Source organism: Lepidothrix coronata, unplaced genomic scaffold, assembly GCF_001604755.1.
Source record: "Lepidothrix coronata isolate B3197 unplaced genomic scaffold, Lepidothrix_coronata-1.0 Scaffold129, whole genome shotgun sequence".
NCBI lineage: Eukaryota > Metazoa > Chordata > Aves > Passeriformes > Pipridae > Lepidothrix > Lepidothrix coronata.
The window spans coordinates 173,968-198,576 of NW_016690309.1; the positions used below are offsets into that span (position 1 = coordinate 173,968).

General features: G+C 43.2%; 2 long non-coding RNA genes across 2 annotated transcripts in view; one reads left to right on the plus strand and one right to left on the minus strand.

The window, feature by feature from the left end:
* Nucleotides 1-24,609, minus strand: part of LOC108503026 — a 161,675-nt gene that overhangs the window by 39,327 nt on the left and 97,739 nt on the right. The window contains exons 5-8 of the long non-coding RNA XR_001876698.1: nucleotides 23,382-23,565; nucleotides 21,120-21,228; nucleotides 12,798-12,885; nucleotides 6,148-6,253 (exon numbers count right to left, since the gene is read on the minus strand). This is a non-coding gene — a long non-coding RNA (uncharacterized LOC108503026). The remainder of the gene's footprint in view (nucleotides 1-6,147; nucleotides 6,254-12,797; nucleotides 12,886-21,119; nucleotides 21,229-23,381; nucleotides 23,566-24,609) is intronic.
* On the plus strand, nucleotides 1,545-4,967 carry LOC108503028. The gene is made up of 2 exons (XR_001876700.1): nucleotides 1,545-1,850; nucleotides 4,368-4,967. It is a non-coding gene; the product is annotated as an uncharacterized LOC108503028 (long non-coding RNA).

Consider the following 24,609-nt stretch of genomic DNA (forward strand, 5'->3'; position numbering starts at 1 on the left):
CTTGTCTTGAATTTTAACCTGGAACTCTACCATAAGACTCATTTAGGAATACCACTGTTATGTAATGCAATGTTATACATCATATTTACTATAATATCTTGTCAAAAATAAGATTTGTCATTTAAGACAGCTCAGTTTCAGGGGACTAAAATGTGCAAAGTCTGTTTGCATTAAGAAACCTTCTCAAAATGAAATCTAGTAAGGAAAAACTCCCACAAGCAGCAAGACTCTACAGTGATTTAGTTAAAATCAGTCTCTCAATATCATGATCTTACATGTTTCTTTGGCTGGTCATTTGGTTTTACAGGAGTAATCTTATCAGTCTACAAAACTTGGTGAGTAAATAGTTATTTTAATACTTTTCTCTTTCCATTGTTTTCCATTTGAAGCTCTCAGTGTGTTTTTATTTCATAGAAGATGCTTCAAAAGGGCAACCATGTCTGAGGAAAGAGCAGCTCAGGCCATTGCAAGTTACTAATTTCCAGCTCTGTGCTGTTCCCATTCTGCAGGACAGAGAAATCTGCTTGCTCCTTCCATCCCAGGACCTGTGGATCCCGGGACAGGCAGAGGCCCCCTGCGATCTCTAGAACACGATTCCTGTCCTACTGTTAAGACCGAAAGAGTTTAAGAACAGCCTCACCTTAAGCACACGGCCATGTCCCAACTCCTTAGCCACAGGTGCGTTCATAGAATACTAGTTTTACCAGGAAAGAAAAGGCACCATCCAAGTCTTGGAAGGTGGAAAATTTGACAATTTAACTCTTAAAGTCTTTCCAATCTCCTTTGTCTATTTAAGTAGCACTTAAATATTTATTAGCCCACCCTAAGGAGATCAATATGGTGTCTCAACAATTAACAGACTATTTATGGACTTTCTATCTTCTTTAAATGTCAGGGGTTTTCATGCACATACTCTCTCTTCCCACTTTTGTCTACGACTCATCCCTCTTATCACTGGAAAGCTGAAAAATACGGGAACACATTGATCTCAATAAGCTCCCAATTAGAATCGGTGTTCTACCCAAAATGAACAACATCCAACACAGAACAGTGAAGTCAAAAGTGGATGGTGTTTATCGAGCAAATAAAAACCTCCACTGTAAGTGTTGCAGCAGCATTAAACTTTAGAAACAGAGGTACTTCCAGAGTAACACGCAGACTCAGGACCCCAGCACACAGTGAGTCTGAAATGCACAGTGGAGTTAAATACATGCTTAAATGCTTCAGGAACTGGAACCCATCAGGAGTTTGTCTGCTGTTACCAAATATGCCCACACTTATAACTGATATGGCTGCTAAGACTCAATTTCTCCTGAAGCACAGACCTTTTAGGGTGGTAGTTATTTCATTTACACGGTGGCGGCCTGGTCCTGAATTACTTAACTGTGCTCTATCTACCACGCTAATCTAACGTCAAAAAGTGAATTATATTTCAAAAATACAACCTCAGTAATCCTGTTCCAGCTTAGCTGTCAGATTCCATAAAGCACCCTTCCATCTCCAGGCAGCACGAGGCCGTTTCCAAGCACACAGAAGGGCAGTGTTCCCTCAGGAACTCCTCTGAGGGCTGAGGGGCCATGGGGCCTGCCCGGCCCGGCACAGAGACCCCTCAGCTCCCGGCTGGGTGTGCCTGGGGACACCGAGAGCTCACCGAGCCCACACCAGGCACACACTGCCCGGCTCTCACACACCTCACAGGGCCGAGGGCAGGGCCAGCAGAGCCGCCCCACGGCCCACCCGCTGCAGGACTCACACACCACCCTCACGGTGCCGGGTCCCAGCTCTTCCCACAGGAACTGCCACTCCTCGCCCGCTGGTGCTGGGTGAGGGCAGCGAGAGCTAAACAAAAGGTAAAATATTACACACCGAGGCTTGACCAAAGCAAAACTGCTCTACTGATTACCTCCAGTTCTACCAATCGGTCACCAAGTTTAACGACTTTTAACTCAATCTGACCACTCGCACAGATGACCCCTAAGTCAAGTCACAGAGCAAAAGTGATCAAATCTGTGAGAAACACTCCTGTGTTTCTTCCGAATTCCTATCTATTCCTGTCAGAATCAGACGTAAGAAGAAACTCCACCAGAAAAGTTTTCCTCACGAGGCTGCCAATTGATTCTGCAGACTCAGCTAACCAACAGACTCCTGTGCATTTCTGCAAGCAGATCCTCCCAATCTCTTTGCACAGGATACGAGAACAAAATTAGAGAAGGGGCAGGGGCTGCAACTACAGTAACACAAACTTCACAGATCTGTACGTGCTTTGTGAGCAACCAAGGGCTTATTTTCATCATTTAGGTAGAAATTTTAAGATACTGATTCTTGAGATGGATTATAATTTTGTCAACTGAAATTTCCCCAAAACAGACTTGGCAATCAATTCCACCATTTATAATCCACAAGCGATGGCTTGGTAGCACAGAGGATGCAGTTACTTGGAAACATGCTTTCAGCTTTGAAATCTGAAAGCCAGATTTTAACATTTTCAGAAAATTGCTGCATTGTTTAGGTTGAAGGTGAAAATTCTGCCTCCTGTCTTTATTTTAAGCAATGCAGCAACTTCTTTAAACTGCTGAAAACTGCCTTGCATTTCCAAAATTGAAAGCATGCTGGTGTGATTTTAGCTAGGTGGGATTACCATCACGGAGCAAAGTCTCCACGTACTGTTGGAGGTTCGGGGTCGGCCTGACTGTTGTTTTCTTTGTGTTTTGAAGTGCAAGGGGAGAAAAATCAGGCCCCTCTGAGGTTTGGGATTTAACCCATCTTTATATCATACTAATACTGATTTTCCTGTGGCTTAAATCAACCCTCCTACTATCCACAAGAGGTTACTGGGATGTGTCCTGTGAGCCCCCTCCTTTCCCCCAGCACAGCTCTGAGTGGTGATCTCATTCTCCACTCGTATATCTTCTCATTCCATCCGTGGGCCAATAACTCATAAATCTGTCCCTTCTTTCATGGCTTGTCTCATTTCATCTCATCCTGTCTCATGTCTCTTCTTGGGTGTTTTGTTGTCAGTTATGAGTCACTATAACTCAGAGTTAATTCACATTTGAAACCCTCTTCCCTCTCCACATTACTGTTCAATACATGCAACTTAGGTCCCATGAATGCCCTGTCTCCTGAAAAAAAATTAAAAAAAAGGAAAAAAAAAACCCCAATTCCTATTTTTGAACATTATCAAGGAAAGCAAACTTACAGAATACAAGTTCAGGAGCTTCCAAAATGAAGGCTGTCAATAACTTTTTTTTATTCCCTTGCAGTATCTTCATTGCACTTAGATTTTACAGCTGACACTCAAACCACCACCACTGTTCATTTTGCAACAGGAACTGCTCATGCCTGGGCTGTGTAACAGGTGCAAAGCTGTAGTTTTGAAACAAAGGCATCCAGACTTCACCATCAACTTAAGCAGACATCCCAGTCACCACTCAGGGCAGAATGGATGTTCAAATCAAGGAACAGGCACTCCTGCACTTTCTGGAGCCATTGCCTTGGTTACCAGACCCAGTAAACATCACATTCTCTATTGGGTTTTTGATACTAATTCTTCCTATGCTCAATGCAGAGTGTTTTGGAACGAGAAGGACCATGGTTCTGAGAGTTTTGCAAATTTTTCCAATTAGGAAAAATTCCTTTTAAAACGCCATCATCTTCTAGAAATACCAACTGTGGTAATATACTGATTTCAAATTTTTCAAGTCCCAAAGTTAAACAAAATTTGTGAAATGGAAGTATTCCTTCTATGAAAACCAAGCCAAATTAAAATCTGCATCTCAAATACAGCAACACTTGTAAGCAGCTTTGTTATATTACAATTATAATTTATTTAAAAAACAGTGTATCAGGTTGTGTTAGAAACATGAAAGGTTTGCAACAAGCATTAAGTGCAATTTTTTCCCTAAGAAGGAAAAAAACCTTCCTTTCTAAAATAGCTTGTTACTCACAGTTTCTCAAACCACATATCGTCTGAAATTTCTAAGAGGAAAATTTGACTTCTAGAGTTTTCTTATTTTGAGGACCGATCCCAACCTGAAATTCAAAGTAAAGTCTATCTTCCTCAAAACGATGAGTTTTGAGAACATCAAGGTCAGTAACTCGTATCTAAAATATGGGATGTTTGTTTGCCCACCACCTTTGGGTACAGAATTAGTTCATAATTTCAGGTTATAGAATGTTCTCAGGCACTATTCTTCCTATCTATTGTCAATAAAATTCACACAAGGCTCATTTCTCCTCTCCTTGAGTGTTAACTCTTCTGAAGGAACTACGTAACTGGGTAGAAAACCACTTCTTAATCTAGAGTGTACTTATTTTCAAAAGGCTTGAAAGTGTAAATGCCTTAGATACAATTAATCTTCTTACAGGAAAGCAGTATCACTCATCAAAGTTGAACAGAAACCTTTCCTAAATCTACATGAGGAGATTCTGACAGCAGTTTCCTGTTCTTCCAAAGAATACTGTAGCTCCAAAGTGAGACTGAGGATGTTCTGAAGGCAAACGATCTGACCCAAGATTCAAAAACACTTAGAAGGAAAAAACAAGAATTTTCACCACTGGACTTTACTTTTTGGGATGCCACTGTGAGCAACTACTTGCACTGGAGGTCCAATGTTGGTAAAAAAAAAAAAAAAGCCACTGAAGACAAAACACTGAAAAGTACTAACAGTGCTACACCATCAGTCGCTGGTGCCACGTGTTACATCTGCATTATGTGCAGCAAAACCTGGTGCTCCGGGATTTAATACAAATTTTGCATGACTTATCTGAGGTTCACTCAGATGAAGCAAACTGCATGAAGTCACAGGAACATTTTGGTAGCAGAATCTGAAAGAGTACATCAACACTGTCTGTGAGCGCACTGCCAAAACCACGGGAATGCACACATAATAAAATATCAACTTGAATAAATATCTGGAAGCTGATACACTGTGTAAGCTCAGGAATTAAAATAATATTCAGAGTGACTTTGCTGTTTACTCATATTTGCTTTTCAGCCAGTCACATATGGTGTAGCATTTAAGGAAAGTGATTTGTCACATGTCAGTGACATAACCATGAAATATAAACCCTTAGGAAGTACCTTTTGTGGGTTTGTTTAAAATACTTAATTCATGAACAACAGTTTGCAATGTTAATTGCAACAGCTTAATCACTGCAATGAGATAACATTGCAATGACTGTCCCAGTAAAAGTTTTTCTCTGCCCTGGTACTGACTGAGGGACTCTGCAAGCACAACTCTCACCTTTATGCCCCTCAGTAGCCCATTTGCCTCCCCAGCTGATCAGCTGCAAAGGGACCAAGCTGTGTACAGCCAACACTTACATCATCATACAGACACGTACGGAATTCCTTGTTGCTGTTGTCACTTTGCACATCCACAGCACGTCTGTCACCACCCGCTCACGAGGAGTGTGGAAAGGGAATCACCCAAGTGTTCTCCTTCCTCCAGAGACACAGAACACAGGGTCAACAGGCCTTGCTACGTTTTCCTCTACATACCCCTAAAACAAAAATCTATTTCCCTATAATCTGGATTGTTCCTGCTGTCCAACTAGAAAGTCTCATTTTGGCACTGGGGAGAACTGTAAACATCTGGTCTTCTCTCAGCTGTATGCAGGACATACACACCACTTAAAGCTCTCTAAAATCCTTGAGGCCTGGCAAGTGGTACATGGGATGTCCTGGCATCCCTGGGAACCAAAATGCCTGCACTGTAAGCCTAACCCAGGACTCAGTGCTTGAGGTCACTGGGACTTCTGTAGTGCCTTAGCCCATCAGCAGAGGAGAGACTGCTCCCTTTGCTCCAGTGCGTGCCAGAGAAGAAACCTCTTTGCCCCCCACTGCCCAGATGGCCATCGGTGCTCTGGGGAGTAGCACACGGGAGGGAACCTTCAGCAGCATCCATGTGTGTTGAACCTGGAGCTACAACAGCCACGGCACCTTTTCAAACCTGGCTCCCTCTTTAAGTTGCAGGGGGCATTCTCACTAAACAACTTTCATCCTTGCCCTGACTTTTTATTTTTTTACAGCATTTTCTCATCACTTTGCATGAGTTAACAATAACATTTTCCTTGCAGTGCAGGAACTGCAGGGCACACCACATGTGTACCAATTGCTGGTGTAGGATATGAAAGTGCAAATACCTGAACACCTTGCAGGTTAGTCTCCAATGGTTCCTCCTTGTGTGTTTTGAGTTCATTTTGCCAGATCACTGCTTTGTCTTTTTAAGGGCAGCCTGAGACAGATGTGCTGTAACAGCAGAAGAAAAAGCTATCTGAGTGTGAATTTAGCCAGAAAACGCAGAATAAACAGAGTAAAAGCCAAAACATCATAAAATAAACATTTAAGTACCGTTACCCCCTACAGTCTGTTTCATTGATAAATGTGACACACCACGCAGAGCAGACGAACAAGTAACAGCAAACAAACCATGTCATTTCATAGGAAAGGATGGGAAATATTTGCACTGTTCCTTTAAGCAGTTTTGAACTTTCTGAACCGAACCGCCCTCAAGACTGCTGGCAGTGCTCAGAGCTTTCCTTCTTCACCAAGCCCTCTCCTCCTCCCCTTCTTTAGCTGAACCAGAAGAGCACACTAGCTCCAGCCCATCTCCTTTAGGATACACACACACCTCACAGGCTGGGGCCGACTCACCCAGAGCGTGCACCCTGTAGGAGAGCTACACTCCAAACCTTGGGAAAACTTTCCCTCTCTTGGTTACTCAGGAACTGGGAACAAACCATTTGTAGTTCACCAAAGCCACATAAACGTATATGCTTGCTTTGAATAGAGTGATGCTGTGCCAGTGCATACAAGCAGAGAATTTGGGGAAATGTGTGTGAAATATCTTTAAATTCATCAGAATAAACACCAGAGAATCATTTTCTCTCTAGGCCAGTAAGAAAATGTGTCTTCTATCTTTGTGGAAGAGTCAGTTCACTGACATTAATGTGGAGGTAAATCAACATAAGTGCACAAATATTCCAACTTCACATAGATCTGGAGAGAACAGAAATGTTACAGAACGTCTGAAGTGTTCTTCAGTTCTTCTTCAGTACTGATCCTTCACACCTCCAACAAGGAAATCCAGTGCCAGTAGCAGGAGACCAACATGCTCATCCCCAGTTTCAAATGCTTCTGGTTGGTAACTTTTGCCTTTTTGCTAACATTAGGCTCTACACATTCATTTCAAAGAGGTTATAAAATGCACCTAACTGTGCATGTAAATTACTTTCCATAAAGGTATTCTTTAATTAAGTAGTGCTGAGCTTGGGTCTATTATGAATATTGATGCAAGACTTACATTTTCAAAACGTAGGGAAATGTGATTTTAGAAGATGCAATCTTCCATAACAGAAATTTCTGAAGATTTTGGGTCCCTCTGAAGGTTGCTGAAGCTGATCACCCAAAATCACTAATTATTTCCCAATCTTAAGGTGAGGTATATTGTGAAAAGTGATGGAGTGGCCACTATTTGGAAGATATAGGACGATTTACACATCAGTAACATCCCATGGAGTTCAAAACCATGTTCTTTGCTGGTAGCCAAATCCTTCCAGTAGCAGCAAGAATATAATCTCCCCAAAGTAAACTGTAAGGCTAGAGTAGAAAATGATAGATAAAGTAAACTGTGCACTGAGTAACTGCAGGGAGTCTAAAGGTGAGGATCTAATAATTAGTCTTATCTCTATCAAGGTGCAACAGGAATAAGCTGAGAAGTGCAAGAATGCCTGAGAAGGCCCCAGGGCTCTTCACAGCTACAGAGAAGCCTCACTGCTCTGGAGAATTTTAAGGCTGATCTCATGTGGAGAGAACATGAGACATTCCTTTTTCCTGCCACGCCACTGATGTGGGTGTCTGCAAGGTACACTTCTCCACACATTTCCCCTCACACAAGCCCCAGTGATGCCACAGGTTCACTGCTAGGTTCCTTTTTTCAGGGCTGCACAGGCACAGGGAGCAGCAGGTGCACAGAGAACAGGGACAGCCAAACTCCTGCTGCCTTGTGGCAGGGAAACCCAAGGGAAAACTCACTTTAAAGAGAGACTTGTTTTCCTTGGAGTTCTTCCATTTCAACCTCTGCTTTGCACAAGACTTACTTAGGATGCTCTAGTTCACTGACTTTGAGATATCCTGAAGATTATTACACATTCAAACAGTAGCTGGACACTTCATCTTCCAAACTGAAGGGAACACCCCAGACAAGGTAGTCCCTCCTTCCCTGTGCTCTAACACACACTCCAACAGAACAGTAGCAGGTCTGAGTGCAGTCACACACTTCTTTCTCTGCACCATGTGTGAGAGCCTGAGCAACAGCTTTACAGGACACTTCCTCCAAAACCAAAGCAGTTTCTCTCTGAATTGTGCAAATGAAATCGCATGAAATTCATTCATTTTACATTTCCTTCGTACAATGAACTCACAGCTTTCTTCTGCTCTGGCAGAAATTGCATCACAGGTCTTTTGCAAATTCCCACTGACAGCAAGTGGAATCTTGTCACTGGCTTCAAGGAGCGCTGGAACAGCTTTTGTGTTATTTTAAAGTGTGGCAAACAGTATCCTTTTCCTTGGGCAGCATAAAATATTGCACTTGGCATATAAAAAATTGTTTAACTAAGAAAAAGGACCCCAAACTTCTCTTTTGAATGCTGCAGCCCTTTCAATGCCTGCAGCCTTTCAGGGAGCTGCACTACTTTAATGGAGCAGCAGTGAAAGAGAAACTGGAAAAACCCCATAAGTGAAATATGAGCAAATGAGCAAATCTGCATCCCACAGATTTGCAGCAGGCAGACCTCTGCTCAGGGTTACAAAGTGTGAGCACTTGGCAGTTTCACAGAGTTCAAACATGTTGCCCATAGCTGGGTCAAGTGAGTGGTTGCGTCACATGATTTTTTTTTTTCAAGTTTTCTAATGCTCTCACAAGGTCCAAAACCTTCCTTTTGCAGTTTCTGATAGACAAAATAGAAACAGCAAAAGGAAGTAAATGGGAAGTTTGGGTTACCTTACCGCCTCCTTTCTCAAGCAGAAGACAAATTTATGGTTCTTACTTCATGATTAAGTTTTATTACCTGGGATATGGTTGAGGCTTTCAAGGCTGACTTAATTCAACCTGACATCAACTGACAAAGTAAATTCCTACCTTAATTTACATAGCCTGCAAAAAAGTATTACTGAAGCACACAGACAGAACCAAATACCTTTATGTGTATCATGATCTGCACAAACACCCCTTTGCAGCCTGTGAGCCCACCTCACAATTCTGAATATCCAACAGGGCACGGCACCACTGCTATTTGTACCAGACTGGGGACGAGATCCACAAGAAATACCATTTAAATAGAAATTCTGCCCCATACAGTGAAAGTCTGCCATCCTGTGTCCCATCTGCCTTCCCAGTGACCCTGTAGCAGCAACCTCACGCAGGTAAATCCCCGAGGAGCTTGTTCCAGGAAGGGCCTCCAACGCTGCATGTGGAGAAGGCAGATGGGACTTGCAGCAAGCCACAGCTTGATCATCCTGAGAAGATGCCACTCCTTAGCCAGCCCCATTCCTTTAACACATGGAAAAGGGGCTCCAGCCCCTCAAACAGAGGAACAGCTCAGCCTCACGTGGGACTTCCAATGGCTGAAACAAAAAAGGTATTTAAAGGCGGTGAAAAAATCCAATGCTACATGACTGACTTCCAAGACTGACTGGCACAGCCTTTGTTAGTGCTCAATGCAGTGAGGATGATGTGAAAAAGCCAAACCATGTTTAGAATCTGACTGAAGGGTTAAAGTTAGGAGACGTTTCTTACACTAACCCAGTCTAGTTCAATGACACTGTCCCTATCAAATCCATGCTGCTATTTTCATTTCCACAGTGGAACTGCACTACCAAGCATACTGATTTGAGCTGGCCACAAAGAAAATGTACTAGTAAAAATGATCCCGAAATAATTTTAGCAATGTAAAATTCCTATGCTGCTCTGGCATGTTCCATCAAGAAACAGTTCACAAGATTCTGCCTTGAAGGTTACACTTATTACTGACATGTACAGAAACCAGCACTTAGGATGAACCATCTGTATTTTTAATATAGGGGATTGAGGCATGGAAAAAGAAAAATGTCCATCCTCTCCTATGAAACAGTGCAAAAGGCTATCCAAAATAAATAAATGATTTGTGAACTACTATACATTGGGTTTTTATTTTCAGTTAAATGTTTCTCTCCTAATCCTTTTAGGACTAGAATATCATTAGTCTAATTGAAGGTTATGTGCCTTTATTTCCTCCTTCCCCCTCAGAGCAAGGCCACACCAATCAGCGTGTGCTCATCCCGCCAATCAGTCTCTCAGAGAGGCTGGATGCACCGAGCTCCTGCAATCACCTACACTGCTCAGGAGAATTAGCACAACACAGGTCTAATTAGAAACTAAACACTGTGTTATCTGCAATGATTTGGAGATGGAGTAAGCTGCTGCATGTTTTAGGAACCTCTTTTGCTGCACAGTAGTTCATGATAACACCCACCTCACAGCTCATTAGCAAATCAAAATATTATACTGTATAAATAATACTTTGTTCTTTTCCATTTTACAGAAGCCCCAGGTCTCAGAAGCCTCCATTACCAAGCACACATGACTTAGTTATATTGGAACACTGTAGGAAATGGAAAGCAGCCCTGGCTGTCCAAAACCAGCAAAAGAGAAGCCAGTATATTGTATACTTTGGTCTGCTCTCTATAGAAGTAGCCCCAACCAGCCTCAAGACATTTTACACTGAAATACATTTTGGCAGAACACAAAGAAACTCCCTCCTGCGTGACGCTGAACATGGACTGTCAGTCCTCCTGCACGGGACTGATCCCTCCCTCTCGCTCTTCTCTGCAGAAACCCTAAATCCACTACTGCAACCTTCAGCCAGAACCCCACACGAGAGCAGGGGGAACCTGGCAAAGAACTGAAGGGGGAGATGTAAATGTTTACCAGCACGAGGAGGATGTGAAGGGCTGTGCAGCTGTTCCACTGCACGGCTTCTCGAGGGGGAACTGGGGAGCACAGACAGACCAGTTCTCACTTCCAGCTGAGATAAACATTTCCAAGGCACTCGTTTCAAACAGGAAGGCACAGCCTCGGGACGAGAGCTCACCCTTCACTGAGCCCCCAGCCCTGCTGCTCTGCCTCAGCCCTCCAGGAGGGGTGCACACTGTGCCACTGCTGTTATTACAGCTGCTGGATGCACAGGCAAGGGGGAAGGTGCAATTTTATGGCCGTGTGGAAAAATCTTTCAAATGCTGGCGGGAGGATGTCTGACGATGCCAGACTGGTGCAGCAAAACATCATATGGAGATAAAGCACCAGAGAAACTGTCCATGTGCCGACGAATGAGGATTCAGGCAAACAATTCTAAACCATACACGCATACTTGGTGTCATTACGCTGCTATTACAGATGCCTACCCTGCTTTTCTTCTTTTAAAAGGGTGCAGTTCTGACGCTTTATCACTAGCTTTTAGCTGGAAGCTAGAAAAGACACCAACAATGACACTGGAAGACTGATCTACAGAGAAAATCCACGGATTTTGAAAAGCCAAGATCTAGCTGTAGCTTGAAAGGTGAAATACACTTGTTTGTACCACATTCCCTGAGTTTTCCATACAGATGTACACGCGCAGACAATTTTTTACTTGGAAAACTATCAGATATCACTTTGTATTACTTGGCAAGTATATATTTATAGCAATTTCTCATAAAAATTGAATTAGGTCAAAGGCTGAAAGGTGACAAGTTTGGACTTCTGTATCCCAACCTGAGACACTTTATGGGTGGATCTCCTGCACAGAGCTGAACGCTTAGAAATCTTTGGAAGGGGTATCAGCAAGGCCTCAAGTTTGGTTCTCTGACACTCTCATTGCCAGAATTACTAGTAATTTTAAAACCTTGGCTCGCAATCTTTAAAAAAAAAAAATCATAATATCCATACAGTTCATGATAGAATCTGATCACTCTGCAGAAAATACACATATATTAAGGGCAAAATTCTTCCCCGTTGTGTAACTGGCTTCCCATAATTAAAAGCCTTAAGTGGCCCCTCCCTCTGACTTAAGTTATCATTGCTTTCCATCAGGAGAAGACTGAGGAACCCTTCAAGAGATTTAGTTCAGGCTTAGAAAACAATCAGTTCCAACATAACCTGCAGAGAACCAAAGCTCTGGAACGTGCAATTCTGAAAGCTTAAGAACATTTTTAAGGAAGTATCAAACACGACCATGATTTGAAAATAAAAACTAACCGTACTAAACTAGAAAAGGTCTTTTGCATTGTTTAATAACCTGGAAAAGTACTAATCTGTATTATATTTTTTAAAACTGCAAATACTCTCTACTGAACAGCAAGTGAACTGTTTCTGATGAGACAGATCCGCCGTGCTTTGTGAGGTTCTGTGATTTTCACACAGGCCACTCACATAAACGTGATTTTTACTAGAAAGCTTTTGTCCATTCTGGAGTACTTTTACTGCCATTTGGTTTTCCTCAATAATAACATGTGCAAAACATGTATTTCCCATGACTGTTTTGGACACTGAAACTGGGATTGCAATCCATATCCATAACACACTGCACTGGAACCTCAGAGCCAGAAGCATACATTAACTTGAAAACCAGAACTAGTGCTACTCTCCCATCAGATCAAAACCAAATAATCAGAAACATGCTTTAGAGTACCAGGTTGGCACCTCACTGAAAGCTGGGGTGCAGATTTTAACTTCAAACAAAACTCAATTTTACATAATTCTAAGCAGGCACAGAATTACCTGGAAGCTTCTGCTGATTTTCAGTTGACTTCCAACTGAACACATGCAAGAAGTGAAACGACCAGGCTGGCAATATCCTACCTACGAACTGTTGAAGAGAGTAGATTTTTTCACATGGTTCTACTAAGGGAAAAAAATGAAGACAAGAATCCAAACTTAAAGCAACATTCAACTGCTGTGAGCCTATTTGTAACCATTAGGACAGCAAACATATCAGCATTAATTTATGATTAAAAATTTAGGAAAAAGTAAGGTGAAAAGAAATAAAGAAAAAGACTTTGGGAAACACATAAGCCACAAAGTTTGACTTACTCTAATTAAAGAATGGTGTTGGCTGGCATTGCCAAGCTCTGCAGTGGCATGTTTGATTTTGCTGTAAAATTTTGATTTTACTTTTGTTTCATGAAATGTACTGTCCTACATTAAAAGGTTTGGGTTTTTTTCATAAGAGATTAATTTTTTATTTACGCGCAGATGAAAATGATTTAACTTGAGATGGATTAGTCTCGTGAACAGAGTCCAGAGACATTTAAAAAAGGGGCTCTCTTTTGTGCAGGAAACTAGTAAAGTCCATTTGCAGTTTAACAAACCACTAGGATCTTGATGCAAGGTGTATAAAGCTGGATGTTTTTTCAGTTCTAAGTTGGATTTCAGGTTATAAACATTATGAGCTGTTTTCTTCTGAGAATTAATTGCTGTAGATCTAGACCAGTCTGGTCAGGTAAAAAGCAGCACAGGGTAAGATTGAGAAATGAGAATTTCAGTTAAGCCTCAAAACTCATTAATAAAGTTACAGTCTTAAAAAAAAAAAAAATGTCATACCTACATAATGTATATATGTATGATTTAGATTGTTCTGTATTTCTGGTAATAACTGTGGTTATTGCAGAGAGAACAGTAATTTGTCCAAAGCAAACCATAAATAATTAAGGCCAGGATTTTGACATCGGATCTGTGTGGGTGGATTTTTGCACCCCCGCAGATTCAGTGGCAGGATCAAAGCTGAGGAAAGCCAGAAATACCCTCCGAGTGTGAGCACTGCTGAGGTCCAGCACCTGGCACTCCCTGCGCGGGGACGGCTCTGCTTTCACTGCCACCCTGCCAGCCCCGGGCCTGGGAGAGCAGCACAGCAGCACATTCCTGTCCCACCCCGCCCACAGCAGCCAATTCCTACCCCATCCCTCTCTCCCAGTCGTGGGGCAGAGACAAGGAGACACAGAGCTGGCTCCGAGTTTCACTTCCTCGCATAATTCTAATAAAATCAGTTTAACCTAAACCCCTCCTCCCAAGCCATATATCAAGCTTATATTATAAGTGGTTTGGGGGTTTTTTTTGACTTCCTAAAAACCAATGTTTGTTTTTATTTCAGCTGTTTTGAAAGCCATCAGAGAAAAACTACACCCCCCCTTGCTAGTGGTGCTGGTATGGGGCAGGGGCAGAGGAAGTTGTGGACAGCTGATGATGACAACTGGCCAAGAGCTGCCCAGCAACCAACCTCCCACTTGTGGGCAGAATCCCAGAGAACTGCCAGGTTCACCCCCGTGAACAGATCCCCAAAGGCCGGGCAAGGAGGGAGCACAGCTCCCTGTCACTGCCCTGGCCCCCTCCCGAGAGCCCGCCATGGGCACCTTGCAGTGACAGCAGCACATCTGCCAGCTCTGAACCCTGGGCAGCACAATTCACTGCTCTCTACACATCTCAGAGTTGCTGACTTGCCTTTTTTCTTCTAGAAATCTGGGGGAAAACCCCTGGTGATCTCTTGGACAAGTCCTGGGCACCTTGCTTTTCCTCCTGTGCGCTGTCTGTAAGGGAGGTCTGTGTCCAGTGGGATTTAGGTGGGTGACGAGCAGCTCCTTTCAGCTCAAACATCTCTGTCAAACACCCTCACTGCCCTTGATATGAGTGAACTCACTACAGTAACACTGGAAAATCTTGACTTCCACCATCACTGAAACACAGCTCCCACTCATATGGAATAAAAGGGAGAACACTATGGCCAACATCATGTACAGAATTGGCCTAGATGATGTCCCTCAGCTGCCTCCATTTGTGGGAGAAATTCAAAGCTGATCAACAATTCAGCTGATTTCCACGGCAACAGGATTTCAACTCATGAATCAAAATTGCACGAGGGCCAAAAATGCCAAACAGATTATAAAAATATTTTTCCACACTGGGATTCTCAAAGTAAGAGGCAAATAGTTAAACAGAATAGAAATAACGAATTCAGAAGGGACTGACTTTTCATCATCTTTTTGTTGCACAGGGCGTGTCCACCTCGTGTCTGTGCACTTACATGTTTTGAATATTTCATTAAATGCCCTAAATATCAACACATTTTCATGATTTCAATATCTCCAGCAACTTTTAAGCAGAAAGTGCCTCTATGTGGAGAAGACATATCAGTGTTTAGTTCAACATCTCACCACAGGCCACGCACGATCTGGACTTAAACTTTGCTCAAATTTCATGTAGGGGAACAGTTAAATGTATTTTTACTGTGTTTCCCAGTGGAAACATTATCAATAGCATTCTCTGCTTCAGAATTATCACTTCTCCTGAATACCCACAAGAAGTGTGTGATTATTCCCCCGGAACACACTGGGAGTATGTGGTTTCTCTAAGCAAACAAGGCTCACTGTTGTACTTTTCTCTTTGCAGTAACTGAGGCTCTTGCAATAAAACCTGCAGTAACATTTAACATTGGCAGTGCCAAAGCTATGTAAGAATCAGAGTATTTTGTAATTCTCAGTATTTCACTGACAGAGGTTTTACAGTCCTGTTTCAGTTTACACAATTTCTCATAATCTAACAAAACAAACCCAAAAGTGCAAATATCCAGTTCAGCTCCAAGGATACAAAACAGCGTGTGGTGTTCTGCATTAGACCATAACTGATGAATTTGTTAATATCTTACTGTCTAGAAGAGCTTTTTCAGACAGCATAACTTGGAGAAATTTTAAATTCTCTATAAATACTGTGCAGTGTTATGGACATGATACACCTCAGATTTTAAAGATATGAAAACGAGAAAAAGTTTGGCAACTTTGTTTTTCAGCTCTTAAAATAATGAACAGATTCATTTTCAAACTGAAGAATGTAAAAACAATTACTTCAACAGCTTTACCTGAAATTACCAGGAGTCCTTCCATTCCATCTTATGACAATTTTATCCACCACACAGGTGGTGGTTTGTTAATTTGGTTTTTTCTTCCAAATATCTTTATTATTTGGTCAGCTCTTTAAGACAGTTGAATATTTATCCATTAACTTTTCAGTTTTGTGCCCAATTTTCTTTTTGAATAAAGCACGTGCACTGTGGATATATACTGAAATCTAAAAGAATACTTCAGAACTGTGTATTTGTCCTGCTGGGTTTTATTTATTCTTTCTATATAACCCTGGGTTTAAGAAACCTTCAAAGCACTTCCAAAATAAAACAGCAATGTTATGTGTAACTTTGTAAGCCAAGGAATCAGGGTTTCCTAAAGATAGCTTCTAATGAAACTCAGGGGGTTTTTTACACCACCTTTACTGATGCAATTACATTTAATCACTTTTAACAGTCGAGATTTTTAGCAGCTAGATGAAGTATACTGGATTAGCTTAATAGCCATATCTTTCTCACACTTTTTAAAACCTGTTTTTCTTTCCATTGAAGCAGAGAGCTAGGGGATTGGAAACTTCCAGTGACTCTTTTGTAGACTAAAGTGGTTTAACTGTGTCTGCTCATATAAGAAGACAACTCTAATTCTCACGGGTCAAGAAAGAGAACAAACAAAATCTACATTCCCTCTCTACATTAGCCAGAAGCACGTATTCTCAGAAAGGAAACGGGACAGAAAACATTAGCTGCTGTACCAAAATATACAGGCATAAAATAAAATCATTCTGGAAATTTGAGACCCAAATCTCTTCAAAGTTTTATGAAAAAGAGAGCCCACGCATTTAGAACTAAACTGGATGAATCCATCACTTGACTCAATACCCCAAGGAAAATGTGGCACATAGTATATTAAGTTAATAAAAAACAAACAAATGTACAGCTAATAAGTCTGAAAATTCAAACCTTAAGTTCCTTATTATGAAAGCCACAAGTGACTTTCTAGGCAGGACTACTCAAACCACTATGCTGCATCCCTTGGGACAAACAAGTTTTCCTTCTCATCTTCTTTGCTGCTTTTGTACTGATGCATAAAGATTCAGTTGTCTGGGGCCCAACCACTTTCAGGCAGCTTTGAGCAGTCACCAGCCTAGTGATGAGATGACCATACGTGATGAAAGGACAAGGTTAACTCGCAGTTTCGGAGTTAGCGTTGGTGTTTCATGTGCCACATGATGAATAACAACATGAGAGGCCCCTATTCTTCTGAAAAATAATTGGCTTTTCTTTAGAGAACGGCGTAGAGAAACAAAAAAAAAATGGGGTAACATTCAGGTCACGCTCAGACAGATTAACTTCCTGGTGCCTCTTTCAAACATTATCTTCCTGCTTCTCCTCTCTTGGAAGTGCAGACAGGTCACCCCAGCTTTCCTTTGACAGTTCTGCTTTTCATGCAACATTTGGTGACTGAGCAGAGGTTGCTAACCCAGAGACACCTAAAGGCTGGCAGCTTGATTTCATATTCCTTCAGACATGCTGAGCTCCAGAACAGCCTGCTGCTTCCTGTTCTGCTGAGACAGAGCAGGTTTCCACCTTGCTGCTGCCCCACCACACCTGGCTGGGCGCTTTTCCTTCTGCCTCCTCTCTCCCTGCCGAGGAGGGAGAGCCCGCGAGGCGTCAGCCAGACACCACAGTCCTGCTGCTCAGTGAACCCTGGTGGCCCTGTTCCCAGCAGCCCCAAATGGCACTCCCCTTTTGTGCCCTGCTCTCAGATTCATCCCTCCCAAGCCCAGCTCTTCCCTGTCTCCTGGACTCATTCTAAGCACAGCCTGTGTCCTGTAAGAGCGGCCGCTGTTTTGCTCCTTTCCCTGGACAGTTCAGCTGCTCTTGTTCTTTGATTCATTCCTTTAGGGCTGGATGTCTTTTTTTTTCAGCAATTCCTCCTATAAACTGGAATCACATGTCCCACAAATGATCCTGTCTCTAATTAGGAGATCTTTTATGTCTCTAACGTACATGTGCACGCCAGAACTTTCTGCAGTACAATGCAAGCATCTATGCTCTTCTCTATTTCTTGCTTTTGGGATTTAGAGAAAAGTATTCCTCTGCTGCCTTCTGTACATTCTCCTCAAATATTTTCCCCAGCTCTTTCAGGGTTTGTATATTCATTCCTGGCAATTTTATTTCACTCTTCTGTTTTATCCTGTGAAAACGTAAAGCTGTACCTTCATTCTGTCATTTTTATTCCCTTTGTCAGGCTCATATACAGACACAGTTCTTCCACATGCGCCTCAAATCTTCCTGGCCTGGCAGTTTTGCATTCCGAGGGGTCTGGTTCCTTGCAGGGGGTTACTCTGCCCATTTCTTGGTGCTATTAATCAGATTTTTTCCTGTCTGTGGGTCTCTGGGCCTGCTGGATGTTAACCACGTTTCTGAGTACAGTATGTCAGGTAAATAACATGAAGGCTCCATATTTTTGCAGTGAACTTTAATATGGGTATTTAGAGAGCTCTACTACCTGCAATACATGGATATTTCAATCAGCTACAATGAGAGTAAAATATCCAATGTTTCAAACTATGCTCCTCTTTCCAAGTTCCAGTTGGGTTGCCACAGCCACTGTGATGGGAGGTTGTTCTCTCAAGCTTGGCAGACACCTCCAAATCTCGCACACTATTCTCCCTCACCTCCCTCCTGCCTCAGCAGTGCCTTTCTCTTCCTAGACTTCCAAGGGCCGTGTTTAGGAAAACTACAACATCCTCTAGCGGCACGTTTCCTAAGAAGAAGTGATGGTGTCAGTCAGTCCCAACTGCAGATAAACACTGTTGCTTGAAAACTTCTGGAAGCAATGCTTGAACCTAACAAATCACCTGGCAGAACGATTTTTCTCCTCTGAAGCACAGCTCCTCAACTCCATAGCAGACACAACCTGTCTCTCCATTAATTCATGCCTCTAAGAGCTTCTAAGCTCCATGAGCTGAAGGGAAATGATGTTTTAATCAAGTACATAAGCTGTGAAGAAGCCCGAGGCTGTGCTCTGGGAAGATGCTAAAGCCTGCAGGAGCAGAGTCCTGCAGAGCCCCTGGCTGTCCCAGGCTCAGGAGCTCCACTGAGTGCCCTCCAGGGATGCACTGGCCTGGCATCACGGTGCTCCCCGATGCTGGGGGGCAGGAGGGCACTGAGATCCACAGCACAGGCAGCGCTTCCATGGGGGTCCCACACGGCCCCAGGGCTGACGCAGCCCCCTCAGGGCACTTCAAAGCACTAACAGCTCCTTGAGAGCCTTGAGGAGAGCAAGGGAAAGTCCTGCAAACAAAGAGGCCCGGCTGGAAATGGCTCCGTGAGGGCACCACTTGGCCCCAGAGAAACCATTGAGCCCCAGCAGCCAAGGACCCTCCCGTCCAGCTGCTCCTCTCCCGGCACAGAGGTGCTGGGCTTCAATCTGCCACTGCCTCTCCGGGGGGCTCAGCCAGAGCAAGGTTTGAGAGCAAAGAGTTGGGGCTGGTGCAGGCCCTTCTTTTCGCAAATGCGACTTTAAGGCTTAATGTAATTGTTGCTAAAAATAAGGTAATAGAAGGGTTCCGGTCCTGCACTATAATGAACTGCAGGCTCAATTGTTTGAAGAAGGAAAATTACATTGATGCGACTGGATCAAAGACAAACAAAAAATCAGTTATTTCCTCTTGAGGGTAAAAATTTTAGGAGGCTCATGCTTTTTCAAGCAGCCCTTACTGCAGTTTAGAGGCAGAGGGATCTTGTAGTCAGATTTAATTTATTAACAAAACAACAAGAAAAAAAAGAGAAGTGGGCACATGAAAACTCCAGTGCCCGAAAACACTCAAAGAAAACCAAATGTAGCAGTTCCTACGACAAAGTGGAACACGTGCCCAAGCTTGCTTTGTTTCAGAAATGAGCTGCTGCACAGACAAGGGAACAGCATTACCAACAGTTACAACTGCCTGCCATCCCCAGGCAGGAAACCTCCCACTAAACTTCAGAGGCACCACCATTTTTAATTCCTTGCCAACTTATACACTTGTCACGACTGCTGGGATGCCAACCATTTCATGACAGAATCCAAACAGCAGGAATTTTTAATCCAGGGAATAGTCAGGGCAAGTTATGTCAGTCCCAGCGCCTCATTCCAGAGCTTGAGAATAATATATTGCACAGTTGGTACATTTAAATCTAAAATACATTTAAAAATATTTATTCTTTCATGCTCTTTTTCAGTAATTAATTGTTTATTGTTATTGTTATCAGTTTACTAAATCTGAACTTTGTGGACACACCATTTCCTTGTCCAGTGATACTCCAGAGAACTGAAATTCTAAATAAAAAGAAGAGCAGAGAGGCCAGATAAGTGCTTGAACCCGGTTTTGTAGATGTCTGCCCTGATAATGCCAACCATCTCAGGAGGCCCAGCCTTGCCTGGGATTTGTGAAGCTCTTCCAAAGAGAGCTGAGTGTTCAAATGGCACTGTCCCCTTCCTGGACTCATGGCTCACCAACCCAGTTAAGGTCTGTGTACAAGGGAATCTGCTTTCTGCAGCTCAGGGAAAAAAACAAATTCCACACAACCAAAACCTCTTTCTTTACCTCAACACATCCAAATAACTTGGCAGAAAATTACCGGGCACGGGGCCAGCCTTTGCCCTCGGCTGGGTTTGAGAACACCACACTCCTTGGGCCAGAACTGACAAATCAGGAGTAAGCAAACCACGTTGGATCCTGTGCTTGCATCTGATTTTAAAATGCCTCAATTCTCACTTTGCAACAGGTAATACAAGGCCAGATTTACTGATTTCTCTTTCTATTTCTGTCTGGAGCAATGCAGCATCAGCTGCCAGAGTCACTGCACACACCCAGGACATGGGAAGCACGGGAGAACGGCTCTTCCTCCCTCTGAGAGTATCCAGAGCAAGTGTATTTGAAAGAAGGTTTACTGAGTATTAAAATACTTCTAAAGTATGAGTCAAAAAATTCTCACGTGAATACGTGAGAACCAACAGAATGAGAGAACAGTCAGAAGAGTATTCAAGGTTTGTTAGTGAAGACACAAAGGTCAGGTTTTTTCCAAAATAAAGTATATTATTACTGAGAAAGTTGTGTATCAACACACCAATAAAAAGAGAAGCTAGTATTTTTGTATACATTGAAGATGTTCTCACTACGAATTTATTTGAATTAACTAGTTGTTGCAATATCATTGGGTGTTACCTGATTTTACTGTTAACTGTGTTTCTTCTTCAAAAAATGAACTTCAGCCTGCAGAGACTTTAACCTTAACAAGTCTTCGTATATTAGAGTTCTTGGAATAGACCACTTCCTTAAAAATACATGAGGATCAAGTTTTAGAAGATTTTAATTTAGTTTCTGATCTTGAAATTTATTCTGAGGTCAAGTCCTAAAGAGATATATGTATTACTAGACTTATGTATGTCAGAGGTAGCAATAATAACTCACTGTTTTCTTAATAAGAACAACCACCTCTTAACTGATTTCTCTCTCTCAACTTTTTATAAGAAGATTCTTATGGTGAGCTGTTTATGTTTTAAATTCAGTATAAAATATATGGACACCCAAATCTCAGTTTTTCAGCACCACTGGCACACAATGAAAGACATAAAAAAAGACAGAAATGAGCAAAGGGGTAACATTTCCTCAACAGAAGTTATCTTTCTGTATAGTTATTTAAGGCCTTGAAAGTCCCAACCCTCAGGTACCTTTTCAGCAGATCTGCACAGCCCCAGACTGGCATCCCCAGGTGAAAGCATGAGATAAATGGGCTTTACAGCCAACAAATGCTGGCTTGGACCAAGCTGTGAGAGGAATCCAATCATGGACCTCAAGGGCCCTCAGAGAAACTGGGATCGTGGCAACTCTCTCTGACCCACCAGTGACCCCCTAGGACTGACATTTCAGCTGATCTCCACTGCCTCAGAGCTGACACAAAAGATGCACAACTCCCGAAGTTAAAAGGTCTGTCACACACGAGGCTTTGCCCCCAGACACAGGCAATGCAAGCCACTTTACATATTTATACACATGTATGCAACACATATATTCACCCACATACATGCTTCCTATGCAAAACAAAATAATATCCCCCCGCGCCAGGATTCCTGGGAGGGTTTTTCACGTTCCTGATGCAATGCACAGGGGGACCATGCAGGCTACAGAGCAGCACGAGGGCTCCATCCCCAGTGCTGATTTACACGAGTCACTGCCAGAAATAAGCCACTGATGTCATGGTTACATAAGGCTCTGCCTGTGTTCCTCCATGCCTCTGGTGCTCTGGGGTGCACAGTGTGGTACCAGTGCCCAGCCATCGCTCCCATCCTCCAGCATTTGGAGGGAGAGCAGACAAGGGAAACATGCATGCTTTGCCTGTCCTGCAAAGGCACACATCATGGGAGGATAGGGGATAACCAGAGTTAACACATAAATAAACCTCCATGCTGTTAATTCCCCCACACTCATTACTGACTCCTATGCATTCTACCACAAATATTCTCTTTGATGCTAACAAGAAAGAGGAGCTGCAAAGGCTGCAAGAACACTTCTGCTTGTTACTGTCTTACTTGCGAACTTGTCTGACTATAAACTATAAATGTAAAATAATTCTTTGTATGGCCTGGCCAAACTCCTAAGGCTATAAAGCGAGCTTTCCATTATTTGTCATCAGCAGCACTTTATACTGCCCTGAATGTGAACCCCTGCACCACTAATGGCTGTGCCCAGCACTTAGAAAGCAAGGTTTCTGGTGTGAATTTTAGTTATATCTAGGACTTGAAACAGAAGCAGGAGAAAAGGAGTCCTGTATAATAGAACATACTGATAGCCTCTGGAAAATGCTCCATGCAAAATCCTATGACCACAGTGATGGAGAAGGGATCCTGATGACACCCTAACCACCTGTACTACATTGACAGAGCAATTAGGAAATACAGTGGAAGAATTTAATTCACCAAATGTAAGAGAATGAATACCACTGCTGAATGCAAAACAAAACCACTAAGGACAAGGCAATGGCATTAACTGAACACAGTGCAAATATTGCAGCTATTTCTCAGGAGCTAACCAGGCCAAAATACATTGTCCTACTCAGCAGTTCCTGCTTGTCCTGCTTACACTATCACTTATTTTTCATAGTTAAACATTTCTGTACTTTGACATATATTTTCAAAAGAATAAAGAAAATATAATATCAGCTTTCATTTTTAAATACTAAGCAATTCCTTCAAACATATATATATATATATATATAATTCAATCCTGGTAGTAAACTTAGACTTATTCTTTCTGCTTTGATTACTTAAACAAATATTGCATTGAAATTTTCTCACATGCCATTCCTCCTACAGACATCTCAGCAGAGAGATCAGTGCACACACAGGATCTTCTCTGCCCTAGAATTACACCTTCGCATCAGCTTCTGCTTTACAGCTAAGTTGTTTGCTCTTTGTCTCTAAAACTTACCGCAAGTTTCAGAAGATTCTTCCAGGAGTCCTGCAGACAGTGGGGTAGAAAACTTCTCCTTGGTGATTTTCACTGTGCATTTTGAATGACAGTTCAGACGAGGGAGAGCTTTTTTGGTGTTAAATTAATTCTTCTGCTGTAAATTTCATACTTCTGACAGGGCGACTACACCCAGGCTGCTAGGCTGCAAAAATAATTAAAAAAAACAACTTTCACCATGCAGAAATATGCAAATATGTATCAACTGAAGCACAAAATGTCTGTCAGGGTTTTCTTTTCTCTGCTTTTGTAACTCTGGGGCAGCATATCAATATTAGCTGTGAAAGAAAGGCTGCCTGAACACTGCATTTAGATCTTGAACACGCTAAGAGGTGTGTACACCAGTGAGCGTCTAGAAGTTGGACTTTCACAAAAACAGTCATTTTTTTAACTGGGTCCTATGTTGGAGCATAGGCAGGGAAGAACGAGACATTTTTTGTGCACACATTTTAACCTGGCAAGGGCAGCAATTCTCAAACAGTTCCCCAGACAGCGACTCTGTTCTTCTCGTGTCCTTTTCCTGCTCGATGCTCCCCTCTCGCAGTCCCCGAGCCGTGAGATCGCGCTGCGCGGAGCGACGCCCTTAGTGCGGAGCCTGCAGTGTCCCTGCAGGAGCAGCAGCACACACACACCCCCCCAATACAAACCCCGGGGATCCCTGCCCTCCCCGCGGCCGCCGGGAGCGGGGCACGGCGGCACTGCCGCGGGTGCCAGCGCTGGGCAAGGACACCGCCTGCCCCTGGGCTGGCCGGGCGCGGAGCCCGCACCGCACGAGCACAGCGGAGCGAGCGATGCTCCGCGACAGCGCTGACATCAGCGCCTCTCCAGCACCTTCGGGAACGTTCAGTACAAAGTTTGTCTGGCAGGCAGAGCGACGGTGGCGCAGGCAGTGGTGGCACCTCACTTGGTAACTGCACAGCCTGAGCCTTCCCTGAGCACGCTGTGGCTGTCCAGGAAGCCGGAGATGGAGCCCACACTGCAACCCCATCAATGGCTGCAGAACTATCTCAGCAGCCACGGGCCTCCCCCGGGAGCTCAGCCCGGCACAAACCCACCCTGCAGCGCTGAGGGCTGTGCCCGGCGCTCCCCAGGGACTCACCCCCCCAATACAAATCCACCCTGCAGCGCTGAGGGCTGTGCCCGGCGCTCCCCAGGGTCTCCCCCCACAGGCAGTGTGGATGTGCAAACC